Raw genomic sequence first — 19,960 nt, forward strand, 5'->3', positions numbered from 1 at the left:
TAATGAAGGTGGAGTCGATTTAATATGCAAGTCTGTAGGCCTGACTACACCCTCAGAAGCGGCGCTTCTCCTAAGCCAGTCACCAGTTTGCCGGTACTCAGTGAGCCGCTTTCGCAGTCCCTGATACCCACTACTTCTGATTCGCAGGCCTCTACTGAGACCCATTCGGAGCCCGGTATGCCGTTAGATGCTTTACCTATGGAACCCACGGATGTCTCTACCTTGGATGGGTCCGGAGCCGCTGTGCAGGCACCGGCTTCTGAGGGTGTAGTCAGGCCTACAGACTTGCATATTAAACAGACTCCAGTGAGGTGCTTTCGCAGCCCCTGATACCCGCTACTTCTGATTCGCAGGCCTCTACTGAGACCCATTCGGAGTCCGGTATGCCGCAAGAGGCTTCACCTATGGAACCCGCGGATGTCTGTACCTTGGATGGGTCCGGAGCCGCTGTGCAGCATACCGGACCCCGAATGGGTCTCAGTAGAGGCCTGCGAATCAGAAGTAGTGGGCATCAGGGGCTGCGAAAGCGCCTCACTGAGTACCGGCCAACTGGCGACTGGCTTAGGAGAAGGGTCATCAGCAGTTTTGGACCTCGGCAGCCTGTCTCTGTCTTTATCTTTGCGGGTTTTTTTCAGAATCCTGGTAGTCGGATGGCTAACCGACGACACTTCTGGATAATTAAACCGAGAACCGAAATATTTAGATGCAAAAATGTACCGACGACAGATAGTGAGCTGATTAAATAAAGCACAAAACCGACAGCAAGGTACGTCGTGGTCAGGGCCTAGGCAAGGAATACAGCATGAATGAAAATCTTTGTGAGGTATTTGCTTTTCACAATAACTTTTACTGACATTGGTAAGGAGCAAGAAAAAGTTTCCCCAACGGGGTACTTAGCTTTAAGTTGAAGACTTTGGTTCTGAAACTAGAAAACGAGGAGTCGGCCGACCGGCACTTGCGAAATGCTTCTGCTTCGGGCACTGCACGGCAAGAAAGACTGATGTAATGGGGGCGGATGCATGTTTTATACCCCTGACGACCTGATGTCATGGAAGAAGGGACAGCAACCGACGCAGGACCCAAGACTTTGTTAATCAGGCCGACTGAGGGCAACCTGCCAGCAGATTACCCAAATGTAATGACTGCAACAGTGAAACACGAAGAACATGTGCAGTGCAAGCAATACAGAGAATATGCTACAGCTCTGCTACTCACCAGCCAGCAATACAGACACAGTCTTTCAAACTTTAAAAGCTAAGGCTCCATGACCATAGCTATGTTAATGTACTTCCAGCAACACGGGATATCGTCTCCCACCAAACAGCCTTCTACAACTTTATTGTACTGCATTTTCCCTGACAAAGAAGTATAGTTGTACTAGATTCCGTGTTTGTTCTGATCCACCGGTGTTCACTGCCTAAGTGCAAATACTTCAGGCAGATTAACATGGTCCACTGTCTATTCATTGCTATATGTTGCAGGAATCCATTAGGAGCTTTCAAGATTAATTTTTCCAGTTAAGTCAATATAAATGCAGCACTGCAACTCAATTATGCAGTCAAAATGAACAGCTTTATTGTATAAACAATTATGTTCAAATGGGATCTGGGAAGACAAGAAAATGTTTTGATTTACTGTAGACTTTAAGTGGTTGTATTTTATTTATTTTTACAGTGAACACTAGAACAGATACATTTTACAATGAAGTCCTATTTAAACTTGTAGTCTTGCATTACCAATTAACATAATTTCAAAACTAATAAAATATTTATGAGCTTCTTTTGAAAAGTACTTGTAACCAGTAAATGGCCCTTTCAACAGCTTTTCCCTTGAAGTCTCACAAATAATGCTGGTGGTCTTTCTCTGCTCTTAGGGGCGTCACAGAGTCTCAAACTTAGCAGCAACAATTTTGAATTCCTCTCCTCCCACAAAGCGGAAACCATTATGTGATCATATGTGCTTCTATAGTAGCAAAACTGCAGATAATCTCACTGCATTATCACTATGACAGAAGGAAACTCTGCTAGGTGTAGTTTGTGATGCTACATATCCTGAAGCAATTAAATATTAAAAAAACTCTTCTACAGAAGCTTCAGTGTCCATCGCTTTCCAGAGATGTCCCATTTTCTTTCACATTTCACTGTAACTGTTAAATGTCCTTCCCACACATCTCCTATCAGGGAAAATGGTGACTTAGCAATTTAACTTAACTGGCAAGAGCATGCGGTTACTATTCACTTACAAGCTAGTAAACACTATTGCTTTAGCAATTTACAGACAAATCAGCAGCAAAAGGTGTAAGTACAAAAATATCACCTTCAAAATGTCCCATTTAACATTATAAATTAATTCACATAACTTTTAAATCAAACAAACAGATAACAAAGCAGCATCTAGAGAAGAGCTGGCCCTTCTGTAAAATCCAACAGGAAAAATGATAAATGTTTAGCAGCAAAAAAAAAAAAAGGAAAATGTTTCTGGATACCTTAGTATTCCATGCAGTACTAGTACCTTTACATCATATGCTTGAAAATGGCATGAGAAGGGCTGATGGACATCTTTAATTTTATTTTTTAGCAGCTCTACTTTTCCTGAAACTGACACATACTTTTGCTGTACTCTCTCCACTGCCTTCAAACGGGCAGTACCCTGAAAGTACAGTTGTGTACACTTACCATAAAAGTAGATGTTCGAGTGTATTCACTGTTGCAGTCATTACATTTGGGTTATCTGCCTGCAGGTAGCCCTCAGCCGGCCTGATTATCAAAGTCTTGGGTCCTGCGTCGGATGCTGTCTCTTCTTCCATGACATCAGGTAGTCAGGGGTATAAAGCATGCAGCCTATGCCATTACATCATGTGTTCTTGCCCCAGATGTCAGCTGCCCCCATAATGAGAAGCAATTATATACAAGGTTACACCTCCAACAAAAAGCAAATACACCAGAAAGCTTAAATACAGTAAACAAGAAGAAAGGTATAGCCAATAGATGTCAGGGGGCTGGAGGGAGTGTAACCAGGACTGCAACAGTGAATACACTCGAACATCTACATTTATGGTAAGTGTACTCAACTGTACTATGTTCTTCATGTTTCACTGTTGCATTCATTACATTTGGGTATATTCCCAAAGCTAAGGAAGGGAGGAGGCAGTTAGAGAGAATCTGGACCAGCTATTAAGCCCTGCAAGACTGCAGTGGCAAAACCAGCTCTGGATTTAGAAAAAAATAGGCAAGTGGTAATGCTTGGTGAAGGTATGTACAGAGCTCCAGGTAGCAGCTTCTAGGATGTCCTTGGTCAGAACACCTCTGAGAAAGGCTGCTGAAGTAGATGCAGCCCTGGTGGAATGTGATCTTATCCCCTGTGGGGTAGGTTTTCCATGGTGCTTATAGCAGAAATGAAGGCAATGGCCTATCCACTTAGAAATGGTTTGCTGTGAAATGGCCTTCCCCTCTGCCCCTGCAGTAAAGGTAACTAGCAGCTGTTCAGTTTTTCTGATACATTTTGTTTGGACAAGACTAAGCCTAAGTTGTCTCTGCACATCCAAAGAGTGCAGCATTCGTTCTCCTTTGTTCTGCGGATTAGTAAAAAAATGTTGGCAAATGAATGGACTGATTAATGGCCACACTGGACACCACCTTGGGCATAAAGGAAGGATTGGTCTTGAGGGACACCTGTCTGCATGGAAGATGATGAAGGGCTCCACTGCCATGAGGGCCTGTAATTCAGACACTCTTCTTGCTGAAGTGATGGCTAGAAGGAAGGCTGTTTTCCAAGAAAGGAATTTCAACTCTGCAGTTGCAGCTGGCTCAAAAGGAGGTAGAGTGAGCTTTTCCAATACAAAGTTAAGGTCCTAGGCTGAAGTAGCGGCTCTCCTGGGTGGCCTTAAATTTTTGGCCCCTCTGAGGAATTGCTTCAAGTAGGGCGTGAGAGAAGAGGGGTGGCTCAGTATTGTAATGTGATGAAACGGCTGAGGCATGAATTTTAATAGATGAGAAGAAAAAGCCCTTGTGGAGAATCTCTGTTAAGTATTGAAGAATGTGCGGTAAGCTGGGCACTGTTGTGCACATCCTCTGAGTCTGGCTCCAGGAACAGTATCTTTTCCATTTTTCAGCATAGGATTTTCTAGTACTAGGCATCCTTGCTTCCAGAATGACATCCAGCACTTGCTTATTGAGGGAGGGTATTGGAGAGCTCAGGTAATTAGCCAGGCTGCAAGGTTCAGGGTTTGAAGCTGAGGGTGCAGAAACTGGCCCTCCTGTTGGGACAGCAGGGAAGGGATCTGACGCAGGTGCCATGGTTCCAGCAGTGACATACTGCGCAAGAGGGGGTACCAGTGTTGGTGTGGCCAGTCTGGTGCACTGAGAATCGTCCTTGGCTTGTCCTGTTTGATCTTTAGCAGAACTTTCAAGAGGAGAGGCAGAGAGGGAAAGGCATAAACTGAGAGGCTTTCCCAGGTGATGGACAGGGCATCCACATTCCAAGCTTGTCTGTGGGGAGTCCTTGTGCAGAATTTGTCCAATTGGTAGTTCTGAAGGGAGGCAAACAGGTCTATCTCTTTGTTTCTCAAAATGTTGAATATCTTTGGTTCCAGTTTCCACTCGTGTGGGTCCATGAGATTTCTGCTTGGGTCGTCTGCCAGTGAATTTAGCTTGCCTGGCAGGAATCGAGCTTGTAGGTGCACTTGGTAGCTCAAGGCTGTGTTCGACAGAGCCAAGGCTAGTCTGCAGAGAGGGTACGAGTGTGTTCTCCCCTGCTTGTTTATGTACCACATAACAGTGGTGTTCTTTTTGATTGATATGCAGGTGCATTTGACTCGGGTTCCATTTGCCATGAATGCACTGCCCTGCCAAGTGTGCCCCCCCTGCACAGTCTGATGCGTCTGTTGTTAGCGTTTGGGCAGCAGGGGGTAGAGTGAATGGCAGTCCCTTGTTGTGGTAGCAGGCCTCTGCCCACCAAAGAAAGTCTGTCTTTATACAAGGAAGGATAGGGATCATTGATTCCAGGTCCTGAGAATGTTGACACCATAGACTTTTTAGATACCATTGTAGTTTCCTCATATGCAGTCTTGCATATGGAATTAGTAGGATGCAAGAGGCCATGAACCCCAGTGCTTGCAGTATTTTCCTTGCAGACAGCTGGGACTTTGTGGTCAGTAGTTTGAAGTATGCTGTCAAATAAACTTGTTTCTCTGGCGTGAGGTAGGCCATCTGGGAAGTTGTGTTCAAGCTTGCTCCCAGGAATACAATTTGTTGGCAGGGTACTAGGTGAGATTTCTTTTCATTTATGGTGTACCCCAGTGAGGTTAGCAGTTTCTTTACAAATGCCAGATGATTTAATAGTATGTCCTGGCTTTCTGCCTGAATTAGACAATTATCCATGTATGGGTATATTTGAATATTTCTTTGCCTGCAGAATGCAATGACTGGAGCTAGGTACTTTGTGAATACCCTGGGCGCAGTAGATAAGCCAAAGGGCAGTGCAGAGAACTGATAGTGCATGTAGCCTGCTCTGAAGCATAGGTATTTTCTGCAAGATTCCCTTATTGGGATGTGCAGGTAAGCTTCCTTTAAGTCCAATGTTGCCAACCAGGCATTTTTGCCTAGCATGGGAAGCAGCTGATGAAGAGTTAGCATTTTGAGCTTTGGGATTACCAAAAAAGTGTTTAGAATAGACAGGTCCAGGATAGGATGCCAGGAGTTGTCTTTTCTGGGTACCAGGAAAAATCTTGAGTAAAAACCTTGTCCCCATTCCTCTGCTGGGACAGGTTGAATAGCCCTGATACTTAGAAGTGAAAGAACCGGCTGTTGAGCCTCTGACCACTGATTTGGGGGTAGGTCTGGCCAACCGTGTGGGGTTGGTAAGGAGTGGAAGTGGAATCTGTATCCTTGGGAAACTATATTTAAAACCCATTTGTCTTGGGTAATGAGTTCCCAGTTTTCTGCATGCAGGGTGATTTTTTCCCCCTAAGGGAGCAGACACTTGAGTAGGGCTTGGAAGGGTTAAGGTTAAGTCATTGTGACAGTTTACCATAGGGAGGTGTCTTACTACTTCCAGCTTTGGAAGTGGGAGCCCCTCATTGCTTAGGCCTGTGAGTACCTTAAGACTGTAGCCTAGTTGATCTGCTGTTCCTGGGTTTGGACTGAGAAGGCCTGGAGGAGAGAGGAAATGACCAATTCTTAAAAGGCCATTGTCTACTAAATCTGGGAGGCTGTACTAGCAGGAAATCTTTACAGTTTGCATAGATTTAACTTTTTCCTCTATCTTTTTAAGTACTTCTTCTGCTTTGTTGCCAAACAGGCGGTCTTGGCTTAACGGAGCATCCAGTAATTTAGCTTTAACATGATCTGGCAAATTTTGCTCCTTAGGCCAAGCATGCCTTCTAAGAACAGACCCAGTGACAGCAGCCCTGCAAGATGCTTCTAAAGACTCAAAACCACATTGCAAAGTATGTTTACCATCTTGTTCAGCAGAATGCATTAAATCCTGTAATTCTTTATTTTCAGCACATTCAGGAATCAACATAATTTTCTGTTTAAGTAGTCCAATAATATGCTGCTGATAATTTAACATATGAAATTGGCAGTTTAAGGCCCTAATGGCCAAAGTAGCAGAAGTGTATACCTTCTTACCCCATCTGTCTATGGCCCTGGAATCTCTATCAGAGGGGGTAGGGGTTTTGGCAGTAATAGCCTTAATGCCTTTGGGTCCCTGTGAAATGGTGTCTGGGTCCGCAGTAGGATTCTTAATGAGGAACTTGTGAGAGTCAGGTACTCTGTAATACCTGTCAGGTTTTCTGGTAGCTGGAGGTAAAGTGTCTGGGGCCAGGCTAGATTCCAAGAAGGCATCATCTACAATGCCCAGTACAGGAGGGATAGCTAAACGCCTGTGTTGAGGTAGGAGCAAGAATTCCCTAAGCCTCTTTTTGGAGTCAGAGTAATCCTGGCTTTCCCAGCGGAAATGCTCCCTAAGAGTGTGCAAGGTTTCACCAAAAGAAAAATCTTCTGGAGGGGAAGCAGAAGGAATGGAGTCCTTTGCTTCAGAATCCTCATAGGTATATAAGGGCAAATCTCAGTCATCAGAAGAAACAGAAATTTCAGAATCCTGATCAGAAGAATCAGAAGGAAAATCAGTTCTTGATCTCTTAGAGGGAGAAGGCTGGCTTCTCCTAATTAGAGTAATAAGGTCTTCAGCCATTCTTATCATTTGTTTTTTAGGCATATGGGCCTGACCATGTGGTTTGGACATCGGTTTTCTAGGCGTGGGTCGAGTTTTAAGCCTTGAAGAAGATGGTGTCGGTTTGAAATGCAAGTCTGTAGGCCTGAATATACCCTCAGAAGCTGGTGCCTGCACAGCGGCTCTGGACCCATCCAAGGTAGAGACATCCGCAGGTTCCATAGTCAAAGAAGCATCTCGCGGCATACCGGACTCTGAATGGGTCTCAGCAGAGGCCTGTGAATCTGAAGCAGTGGGTATCAGGGGCTGCGAAAGCACCTCACTGAGTACCAGCGAACTGGCGACTAGCTTAAACGGAAGCGTTGTCGGCAGCTTTGGACCTATGCGGTCTGTCTCTGTCTTTATCTTTATGTTTTTTCGGAATATCGGTAGTCGGGTGGCTTACCGAAGCCATTTCTGGATAATTAAACCGAGTAACGAAATAGTTTGCTGCAAAAATGGACCGACAACGAATAGTTCGAGGATTGAATAAGGCATAAAACCAACAGCGAAGGGGTCGTGGTCTGGGCCTAGGCAAGGAATGCAGCAGGAATGAAAATCTTTATGAGGTATTTGCTTTCCACAGATAATACAATTGTTAACTTTTACTGACATCAGTTTAGAGCAAGAAAAAGGATCCCCAACAGGGTACTTTGCTTTTTGAAGACTTCGGTTCTGAAACTCAAAAACGAAAATTTCAGGAGTTGGCCGACCAGCACATGTGAACTGCTTCTGCTTCGGGCACCGCGTGGCAAGAAAGACTGATGTAATGGCGTCGGCTGCATGCTTTATATCCCTGACTACCTGACATCATGAAAGAAGCGACAGCATCTGACGCAGGACCCAAGACTTTGATAATCAGGCCGGCTGAGGGCTACCTGCAGGCAAATAAGCCAAATGTAATGACTGCAACAGTGAAACACGAAGAACATCCAGTGATGTTTCCTTTATGGAAAATATTGAAACATCAGCAGACTTCTTTTTTACCAATTTCTCCCTTTGATTTTTTTTATGTGATGAACACAAACAGGTACTTACAGAACAAGATTCACAGATGTATACAAATTCCAGTCAAGATTCAAAGTTTGTAGTGCTAAAAGACTATGTCACTGCACATCACAGGCTATGCTGGTACACACTAATACAGGCAGATGAGCAATATGTGGTGACTGCAACGTGAGACATCATTCAAGCTAATCACAGTGAACACCATACATGGCAATGCGTACCATAATATTTTTCCCTCATCATCATTACACAGTACACGTGTTTTCTTTTTAACAATTTTCATCCACTCCAACATTACATAAATTGATCAATTTCTGCCTTCCCTTAAACTCACTCCTATTGTTGCACATTATTCTGTACTTATCCATAAACAATATCCTGATCAGAGCTGTACTAAGCCACGACAGGAACCAACGCACCACGCTGATACCACGTACGTCACTACTCTTGTCATTTTGTGGCCTGGCTCAAGGATGAAATGCATCTGATTACCCAGTCACTTACCTGTTTAACATATAAATTATCTGAAAACAAACCTATCCAATATGAAAAAAAAATGCAGATGTCCTTTAAATTCCAGGCTATGTTAGTCATCCCATTCTAATACTATACCTACTAAAGAATTCTTATATGTCACCTGGTCAGTTGCATCAATATAAAGGCTTCTACCATGACTGTTAAGATGCACATTTCTGTACTCGCACATGCATAAAAGATAGACACAGAGAGAGACTGCAGTCTATACATGAGTAGTTATGTAACTCCATTGCCTTGGTTTCAGCTTGAGGCAGGAATAACACCATGTACCTCCATTCCACTCTGGCAAGAAGTAATTGTTGATGTTGGCATAATAGCTATCATCCTGATGACACTGAAATACATATGTCTGAAAGAAGGCAGAGTATGTCACAAACTTTTTGAGACACTGCCTTTATGTAGATTATTACCCAGAAAAGGAAAGAGATTTTACTGTTTCTTGGGAAGAACATTTGATATTTCTGCTAAACACTTGGAGGAGTGGTTAAAAGAAAGAATAAATTGCTCTGCTCTAGCCAGGCCAGTACAATAATATCCTATTCACTTTCCAGACAACTGCAATAAAGAATGTTGATCAAAATAATTTAATTTCCTTGTAGAAAACTTGATATTCAAACAATAATAGGTCAGTGTTGCATACTGACTTGCAGTACGGTGGTCATATTGCTTAGAGTGTAAAGGAGTGACAGGAGTAGTGGGTAGACAGAGAAACTACATATCATGCACGGTGGACTAGATCGTTCATTTATTCACCAACACCCAGCAGAGAAATTTCCTTTCTAGTTATGTGAATATATTTCCACAGATTTTGCCTGCATGATCACAAGTATATTTTGCAGCTTAACTTCAGCACTGAAAGTTACATATATCTTTACGATTTCCACTGCAATATATTTAAATGTCTTAAGTGCACCCTTTGTCCTTGATATTACCATGATCCCATTCTTTTTTGTTATCTTTTTTATTTTGCTTACTGTGTGGCAATTCTTCTTCCATATCCTCTCTGAAAACAGACCTGGGTATGGTTAACAGAGTCAACAAAACAAAAAGTATGTAAATACATACGTACATAAAGTGCTTACAATGATAAATGAAATTAAACGTATCCAATGTTGCAACTTGCTTTACTATGGAAACATTGAAATAAAACTCTAAAGTGCTGTCTCCAACACACCCACCTACATCAGTTAAGTATGCAAATAGTATGCCATTACATTACAGTTGTAGCCCCATTAGCCACTGTAAGTAGGAGCAATGGGCTGGTGAGCCCAAGGTCTACTCCTAAGACTTGAGACCATACTTTCAGCTCTCTAGTGTCACCCCCCCCCCCCCAAAAAAAAAAAACAGCTGCATTGTTTGCCACACCTTGGTCATATTTATGCCACTGGGTTAACAAACACTCAAGGTAATGTTGTCACAGCCGGATATGGTTACATTAGCAAAACATAATTGTGATTATTTGCAGCATGACCATGATACAGTGTTATTCATACCACTACTGCTTTACAGAATGCAGATATGGATTCATCTACAGGACAGATCTTTAAATGGACCCAAAATGGTGCATTATCCAGTTTAGCTAGTACAAGCTAAGCTAAAGTACCTTTAACAAGACATACGTGAATTTCTGGAATGTATGAGGTGCATTTGATACATTTACTCTGGGTAACTATAACCTAAAAGAATACAAGAGCAGCTACATTAAGAATGGAACGATATGCAATGCAGCAGATAACATTCCCTGAACTGCAGAAGCACCTAATAAAACTCCACTGATAGACAGTGTCAAGAAAACAAGCTTACCTTACCTGTGAGTTCTATAGTCTTGCAGAAAAATCCCATTAAAGAGTATAATGTGAGGGGGAAAACATGCATTCAGTACCATACGAGTTATGCCCACATCATTTAAATTACAAATCTTCAGGACAGATCCATGGCCTGATTCAGCCTGGCATGATATTTTCTTGGCTTGCTATACATTCTGAATACAGCTGACTAAATCCCACAACATATAAACATCTGATCATATTCTGCTCAGAAGCATCAATCTATGGAAATAATCTTTTTTAAAATCTCCTAAATTCTAAATTCTATTACATTTGGTATACAGAATTTCACTAACTTTTGCTCCTTTAAGCTGCAAAAGGAGTACATGTGCATTAAACAAGAAAAGAATACAAACCATAATATTTTTCCCTCATCATCATCACCCAGTACACGTGTTTTCTTTTTAACAATTTTCATCCACTCCAACATTACATAAATTGATCAATTTATGCCTTCCCTTAAACTCACTCCTATTGTTGCACATTATTCTGCACATTTTGTTCTGACAAATTCTAATTTGTTTCTATGAAATGCACTCATTCCCTTTTCCAAAGATCATACCTCCAGTTTTTTTATCCCCTTTACAATATTCAAAAAGTATAGTTTTGTACCTACCATAAATGTAGATGTCCGATAGGTATGCATCTGCAGTCATCACATATGGGTTGTCCTGCCTCAGGCAGCCCTTCAGTCGGCCGGATTCCAAAGTCTGGGTCCGGCGTCGGCTGATGTCGCCCTTTCCCCGACGTCACAGCGCCTGGGGTATAAAAGCGTCAGCCGACGCCATCTTCCTCAGTTTTTCTTGCCCCAGATGCCAGGTGCCCTCCAGGAAGGCTAATTTTGGAAAATAAGCAATAAAAAATCCAAACATTTGCAAAAAAATATATATATACAAACAAATACACCATAATAGATCCCCCCAGCTAGCTAATAGAGAGGTAAGCACCCTAGGAATACCACAGAGGGGAAGGAGGGAGGGTAAACCTGACTGCAGATGCATACCTATTGGACATCTACATTTATGGTAGGTACAAAACTGTACTATGTCCTTCAAGGATGCATCTGCAGTCATCACATATGGGTAGAATACCATAGCCAATCTGGGGGTGGAGGTACTAGGAAAAGGATGGTGTAGCTAAGATACCCTGCAGGACAGCCGTAGCAAAGCCTGCTCTGGATCTGGAATATAAAGGTAAACTGTAATGCTTGGCAAATGTATGCACGGAGCTCCATGTGGCAGCTTCTAAAATGTCTTTTGTAGCCACCCCTCTTAAGAAGGCTGTGGAGGTAGCTGTGGCTCTCGTAGAATGAGGTCTAATGTTAGCTGGTACAGTCTTTCCATGAAATGAGTAACAAAAACGGATGCAATTTCCTATCCATTTTGAAATTGTCTGTTTGGAAATTGCTTTTCCTTGAGTACCAGCAGCTGGTCAGTTTTCCTGAAACCTTTAGTTCTGTGCAAGTAGTAGCGCAACTGTCTGTGAATGTCCAGGGTGTGCAGCAGTTTCTCCCCTCTGTTTTGTGGATTTGGGAAGAACGTAGGCAAGTGAATGGCTTGATTCAATGAAACCCTGGATACCACCTTTGGCATAAAAGTAGGACTAGTTCTTAATGAAACTCTGTCCTGGTGAAAAATAATAAATGGCTGAACTGCCATCAGGGCCTGCAATTCTGAAACCCTTCTTGCTGAGGTTATTGCCAGAAGGAAAGCAGTCTTCCATGAAAGGTACTGTAGATCTGCAGATGCTGCTGGTTCAAATGGAGGCAGTGTTAGTTTTTCCAACACGTAGTTAAGGTCCCAAGCAGGTAGAGGTGGTTTCCTAGGAGGTTTGATGTTTTTAATTCCTCTTAGAAACTGTCTTAGGAGAGGATGAGAAAAGGCAGGTGGATCAGTATTGTACTCAGCTGAAATTGCTGAAGCATGAATCTTAATAGAAGAGTAAGACAGCCCATTGTGGAACATTTCTGCCAAATATTCCAGGATATGTGCCATGTTCATCATTGTCGCATCCAGGCCCTTTGTGGTGTTCCAGATGAGAAATCTTTTCCATTTTCCATTTTGCTGAATATGCCTTCCTTGTGGAAGGGCGGCGAGCTTCCATAATAATATTCTTCACTCTCTGGGATAGCTTATCCTGAGGAGGAGTCACGCTGTTAGTTGCAATGTTTTCAGGTTGGAATGTAGAGTTTTGTATCTGTGCTGTGTCAGTAGAAGTGGCCATAGAGGTAGGGGCCATGGTTTCGTACGTGACATGCTCCTTAGCAGTGGGTACCAGTGCTGTCTTGGGCCAGTCCGGAGCTATCAGAATCACTTTTGGCTGCTCTGCCCTGATCTTCAGTAACACCTTGGTCATTAATGGAATAGGAAGAAATGCATACACTGTCAGATTTCTCCAGCTGAAAGAGTCCACTCTCCACGCTTGTGGGTGGTATGTTCTTGAGCAGGATTTCTTCAGTTGATGATTGTGGGGGGATGCAAATAGATCTATGTCCGGGCTCCCCCAAGATTGTGTTATCTGTTGAAAAATGTCTGGGTGCAGCATCCATTCGTGTGCATCCATGATATTTCTGCTTAAGCTGTCCGCCAGTGTATTGTCCTTCCCTGGCACAAACTGAGCTTGTAGCTGTATATTGAGTTTCAAGGAAAGATCCCATAGATTCATTGCCAGTCTGCAAAGAGGGTAAGAATGGGTACCTCCTTGCTTGTTTATGTACCACATAACTGTGGTGTTGTCTGTCCTTATTAGTAGATGGCCTTGATGCAGAAAGAGTTTGAAGGCCTCGATTGCATGTATCACTGCTAGCATTTCTTTTTGATTTATGTGCATGCGTAGCTCTTTTTGTGACCACTGTCCTTGGATACCTCTGCCCTCCATGTGTGCTCCCCAACCTAGGTCTGAAGCGTCTGTTGTAATAGTTTGGGAGGTTTTTGGCTTTGTGAAGGGCAACCCTCTGTTGGACTGGCTGGCCTGAGCCCACCACAGAAATTCCTTGTGAAGGCATGGAATGAGTGGGATTAACGTTTCCAAACTGTGACTGTGCTGAGTCCATAAACTCCTTAGGTACCACTGTAGCTTTCTCATATGTAGCCTTGCTTGCGGAATCAAAATAATACAGGATGCCATGTAACCCAGGGCCTGCAGGATTTTCCTTGCAGTCAGCTGGGTTTGTCTTGTCAGATTCTTGAAGTAATCCGGTAGTTGACTGTTTTTCTTCTGTGAGATAAGCCATTTGGGTGGTTGTATCTAAATCCGCACCCAGAAAGGTTATTCATTGGGATGGAACAAGTCTTGATTTGTGCATGTTGACTGTATATCCCAAGGCCTGTAGAAGGTTGATGGCATAATTTAAGTCCTTTATCAGAGTTTGTTGGTTGTCCCCTTGTATAAGGCAGACGTCCAGATATGGGTAGATTTGAATCCCCTGGAGTCTGCAGTGTGCTATTACTGATGCCAGGCATTTCGTGAATACTCTGGGTGCAGTAGATAAGTCAAAGGACAATGCTGAGAATTGATAATGCTCTGACCCTGCAAGAAATCTGAGGTATCTTCTGCAACTTTGTCTGATAGGGACATGCAGGTATGCCTCCTTGAGGTCTAGAGTAACCAGCCTAGACCCCTTGCCCAGCATGGGAAGGAGTTGCTGTAGAGTCAGCATTTTGAATTTTGGCACAATGAGATAAGTATTCAGTGCGGACAAGTCAGAATTGGTCTCCATTGATGCTCTTTTCTTGGAACAAGGAAAAGCCTGGAGTAAAATCCTTGGCCTTGTTCTGAAATAGGAACCTTTTCTATGGCTTTCATTTGTAGTAAGTTTGAGATTTGTTTCAAAGTCTCTGCCCTTTGATTTGGTGGCAGACCTGGCATGCCTTTTTTTTTTTGGCAATGTGTGGAAATGGAACCTGTATCCGTTGTCTATTATTTGGAGTGTCCATTTGTCTCTTGTAGTGTTGTGCCAATTTCTTGAGAATAAAGAAAGCTTTCCACCCAAAGGTGCTTCTAATTGAGCCCTGGTTGGCGGAGTCAAAGCAAAGTCATTGAGTTTGTCCTTGTGCAGCAGTTGCAGGTCCTGAACTGCCTGTCTGGATTGGAGGTTGCCATTGACGGCCTCTGTAGGAGCCCCTAGCTTGCCCTCTACCTCTGGCACGCCTGTTCCGGCCCCTTTGAAATCTTTCTGTGTCCGGAAAGGACCAATTCTTGGAAGGCCAGTTTCTGCTGAATCTAGGCGGTTGGACTTGAAGAAAATCCTTAACTGTTTGTACAGATTTTGCCTTTTCCTCAAATTTCTTTAGGACGTCTTGAGCAGTTGAACCAAATAACTTTTGCTTTTCCAGTGGAGCATCCAAAAGCTTAACTTTAACATGTTCTGGCAGAGATTGTTCCTTCAGCCAAGCATGCCTGTGTATGACAACACCTGTCATTGCTGACCTACATGAAGCTTCCAATGGATCATAATCACACTGCAAGAAGTGGCTGCTAACCTGCTGGGAGTTATGTACCAGATCCTGAAGGGATTTACAGTCAAGGGGTTCAGAAGACAATTTCTTATGCATTTCTTCTAACAAATACTCTTGATACTGTATCATGTGAAATTGACAATTTAATGCCCTCATAGCAAGAGTGGCAGAAGTATACACTTTTTTACCCCATCTCTCTAATGCCCTGGACTCCTTTGCAGAGGGGAGTGGTTTCTTAGTAGTAACAGCTGCAACCCCTTTAGGACCCTGTGAAATAGTTTCAGGGTCAGCAGAGTGGGCCTTATAAAGAAAATTATGTGAGTCCGGGACTCTGTAATACCTATCGGGCTTAACAGGGGCCGGAGGCAGAGTGTCAGGGGTCATACTAGAGTCAGAATATACATCATCGATCACATTTAAAACAGGAGGAATAGCCAAAGGTCTATGCTGAGGTAAATGGAGAAAAGTTCTTAGTCTTTTCCTGGAATCAGAATATTCCTGGCCCTGCCATTTGAAATGCTCTCTCATAGTGTGAAGGGTCTCCCCAAAGGAAAGCTCTTCAGGAGGGGAGGCTGAGGGGATAGATTCCTCTGCATCCGAATCCTCGTAGGCCGAATAAGCCTCCTCCTGGTAGTCTGAGTGGTCCGAGCCAACAGAGGCCTCCTCTGAGGAAAGGGGATCAGGAGGATCCATCCTGGGCCTTTTGTCTAGAGGGGGTTGGAAACCCTTGTCCGGATGAGGCTGAGAGCCCCTAATTAAGGAAATAAGGTCCTCTGCTAAAGTTAGAATCTGTGAACTAGAAGAAGGTCCCTGAGGAATAACTCTGGGAGGCATGGCTTTAGAGTGTTTTGCAGCTTTAGCCCTGGTGAAGGCCTTAATAGACATGGATGCAGGAGGCCTGGCTGCACCACGTGCTGGTGTAGCTTTGTCTAAAGGTATGGTGTCGGAAAATTCCAATACACCAGTTTCGGAAGGCAATTCTGTAACCGACTCGGTAGGAGCCTCCGGGGCCGAGGCTGTCGGTTGTAATATTTCAGGGTTCGGAAATTCCAAGGACTCGGTATCAGCCGAGACCGAGACACTCGCGGTAGGCCTAGCCGCGGTTTCAGCCGAAACCGCGGCACGCGTGTGTCGGTCCTTGTCTTTCCGTTTTTTAATTAAATGCGATGTCGGGGTTTCCGACGGCATTTTGTAAGCAAAACTATCCCCAAAAAACTCTTCTGCGAACTCCAACCGACGTCTAAGAGTACGTCGGTTGAAGGAAGCTCAGGCAGAACAGGCCGAGACGTCGTGGTCTGGGCCTAAGCAAGGAAGACAATAAGAGTGGAAATCCTTATGAGGTATTTGTTTCCCACAAGTTAATCAATTATTAACTTTTTCTGACATCGGCTGAGGCAAGAAAGAGTCCCCAACGGGGTACTTAGCTTTTGAAGTCTTCGGATAGCGAATTTACAGGAGCTGGCCAACCGGCACTTGTGAACTGCTTCTGCTTCGGGCACCACGCGGCAAGAAAGACTGGGGAAGATGGCGTCGGCTGACGCTTTTATACCCCAGGCGCTGTGACGTCGGGGAAAGGGCGACATCAGCCGACGCCGGACCCAGACTTTGGAATCCGGCCGACCGAAGGGCTGCCTGAGGCAGGACAACCCATATGTGATGACTGCAGATGCATCCTTGAAGGACATCTGGACTATACTAGCTTAGAAAGGCAGTGAATGTGTCATTTCAGAAATGTAACATGGTAATATTAGCCATGAGGATAGATTAAATGCTGCTTTGTGAATTATGAGTGAAAGTCCACAGACATATTTGATATGTGATTTGCTGGAGTCTGCATTAGCTCGCAACTCTTTCTTATTTAAATGATCAACATGCTCCAGCATATATAAATTTATAGCAAATTTTTTAAGAGTACATGCCAATTTTCAAACATGATGACTTAGGCATAATATACTACTTTCACTGTATTAATAATTTACTAATTGTAATTAAAGGGGACGTTACTCATGTGACATTTATTACATTTACAGGACAACCCATATGTGATGACTGCAGATGCATCCTTGAAGGACATCTTCTGTTAAGATTTCTTTAGATTTTTATTGCCACTTTCTATTTTTTTTTGGCTGCCAATATCATTAAACTTAGTAAGACCTTACAATGAGGCAATGCTATATCACAGCTCAAAAAAAGGTTTCATTTTTATTTTGTTCTCTCAACACTTTTGTCAAAGTACTCTGTAAAGAATGTTTAAAATCGGACAACATGGTACAATTTCAAAAGGATGTTCTCGGTTTCCTCTCTTCTCCACCACATTCCCCTCCAAGACTTATTATGTACATGAAGAAAAATTCCCTGAGACTACTTGGGGTATAGAAATACCATTGCAAACATTTCCATGCAAAATCCTAAACATTCTGCACTGTGTTGCATACCTGGGAGTCCTGCATATTTCTTCTCATTGTTCCTTTGTACACTTACCTTTCTATTCTCTTTTTCCCCAGTCTTTTCTAACTTCCTCTGGTTGATTCTTACATTTACTAGGCAATATTTTATACCACCTGCTAATTATCCCTTTTTTAACAGCATCTTCTGTTCTAGACTCCACTAAAAACTCTCCCAGATCTGTTCTTTCACGTTGCACTCCCCTTTTCCTTTATCTTTGCCTATATATGATTATCAATCCCCAATTGGGAAGGCAATTTCTAACTTGCACTCCAAACTCCTGCTTAGCCTCATCCTGTTCTACTATCTTTCCCTCCTGAGCTATTTGCTCCCAACACCTTGGTTCATTTGCAATTTCCTCCAGTAAATTAGTAAATCCCAACCCCCTTATCAATTTTCTATAGCAATAATTCCAAATATCTCTTTTGAAAAAAACTTCATGTCCCCATTCCCACACTAGCATAACTCTTAGAATACTTTCTGATATGTGAGGAATATAATATTCTCTATGATTGCTACTGTTCTCCTTAATGACATGCACACACAATCCTAGTCTTACTTTATTTCTTGAATTCCCCCTCAAATTCATTTTGATGCTCTTCCACTCTGGTTGAAAATTTTCTGCTTTAGTTATGTTTATGAGCCTCAACTGCACAGCCTTAGAGCACCCCCTCAAATCCAGTAACCCTAAACCATCTTGTTTTATGGGGAAAATCAACTCATCCCACTTAATGTTTCCTCCTCCAGCATGAACTCCTTTAACTCTTCATTAACTATCATCTACAACTTCTCTTCTGGTTGATAAAAATATGCCTGACCCGTATATAAAAACTAAATGAACTAAAAACATTCTCCTACCTTTTATTTTAATACCCATAACACAGAGCTTCCAGTTCCTACGTTTTTGTATTATCTTCTGTTTAGTCCCTTCCCATGTGTCCTTAGCTGTCATAACATATTCGAAGGTATGAGTAGTGATGAACCATTTCATGCCTGGATGCACAGGTTACTGCCATGGCTGTTTGGAACCTAAAATAAATGAAGCTACAAGACTTAAAATTGTTTCAAATTTTTTTATAACACCAAAATGTGCTTTTCTGGATGTATCAAGTGCAAACTAATATCATCTACATATAAGGCTAAAGTTTCTTGATTACCATACCAATTATTTTCTTCAACTTGTGAATCCAGTATTTTCTTAAACTAACTAACAAAAATCAAAGACATTAACAAGAACGAAGATTATTTGTGGTTCATAGGTATGTACTGGAGTATCTGCCCGAAAGCATTTATAAGCCTAGCCAGAATGTGTTGGCTTTCGCTGCCCCCTTAGATTAGTTCCCTGTGCCTCTGTCCAGCACAGCCACTGAAGTGATCCCCAAGGTAAACCTTCTGTTTCCCATCCACTCATCAAGGTTTCTTTTGAAGACTGTTAGCGAGGAGCTCTGACTAATGTAGATTGGGATTTTGTTCCAAAGCATGGGAAGTCTCTGGGACAGGAATCTATCCCTCCAGGATGTCCTATTTACTGTTGTGGTGAGGTTTAGATTGCTAGAGGGTGTGGCTCGAGGGGAGAAGGTTTTCTTTAGGTGGAGCATGTCCATCAATTCTGGGTTGGACATGGACTTGTATGTCAGGCAGAGATCACCTCTGAGTAGGCGGTATGCAACAGAGTACAACTGGAGTTTCTTCAGTTGAGCTGCAAAGGGCATCTGTTTGAGGCCAGTGATCCGCTTGGTGAGGTACTTCTGTGGTCTTTCCAGCTGTTGCAGGTGTCTTGTAAGGTACATCCAAAATGGGGCATTGTACTCTATGATGGGTCTGATGAGTAGAGGGCACAATGACCTCTTTTGATCTGGATGCGAACCCTTTTGTGATTAGGTGGGCCACGTAGAAGGATTTTCTAACCACTTTGGCAATGTGATTTATCAAAGGTGAGATTACAATCTACTTTGCTCCCCAGATCCCTTATTACATCTTCTGTATTTAGGGGACTACCACCTATGTGGTAGTTTGTGGGTACTTTGTTTTTTCCAAAGGGGATGACTATGCACTTTTTGGCATTAGGCTTGAGGCCATGATTTTGACACCAGGTATCCGTCTCAGTGAGACCCTTTTGGAGGATGTCTGTGTCAGCTGGAGAGTCAATTATAGCCCCTAGTTTGCAGTCATCTGTGAACTTGGTCAACCATAGTCCTCCTGTGCTTGCCTGTACCTCTGAGAAGTATAGGCCGAACAGGAGGGGTCTTAGGACTGAGCCCTGGGGAACGCCACTTGTAACCGGTTTACAGACTGACCTAGCTCCTGCAACTCTCACCATGTGGGTTCTGTCCGTGAGCCACTTGGCAACCCATCTTGTGATGCAGGGGTTTATGTTTAGGCTGGTGAGCTTGTCTATAACACCAGAATGGGGAATGGTGTTGAAGGTCTTAGCAAGGTCTAGGTAGGCTGTGTGTACCACCTTTCAGTCCACCA

At 43.1% G+C, this 19,960-nt stretch overlaps 1 protein-coding gene across 1 annotated transcript in view; it reads right to left on the minus strand.

The window, feature by feature from the left end:
* Nucleotides 1-19,960, minus strand: part of LOC122793119 (guanine nucleotide-binding protein subunit alpha-14) — a 1,370,299-nt gene that overhangs the window by 1,138,093 nt on the left and 212,246 nt on the right. The gene's annotated exons all lie outside the window — the stretch shown is intronic.

This window comes from Protopterus annectens, chromosome 2.part0, assembly GCF_019279795.1.
Source record: "Protopterus annectens isolate FY-2018-M chromosome 2.part0, PAN1.0, whole genome shotgun sequence".
In the NCBI taxonomy this organism is placed as follows: Eukaryota; Metazoa; Chordata; order Ceratodontiformes; family Protopteridae; genus Protopterus; species Protopterus annectens.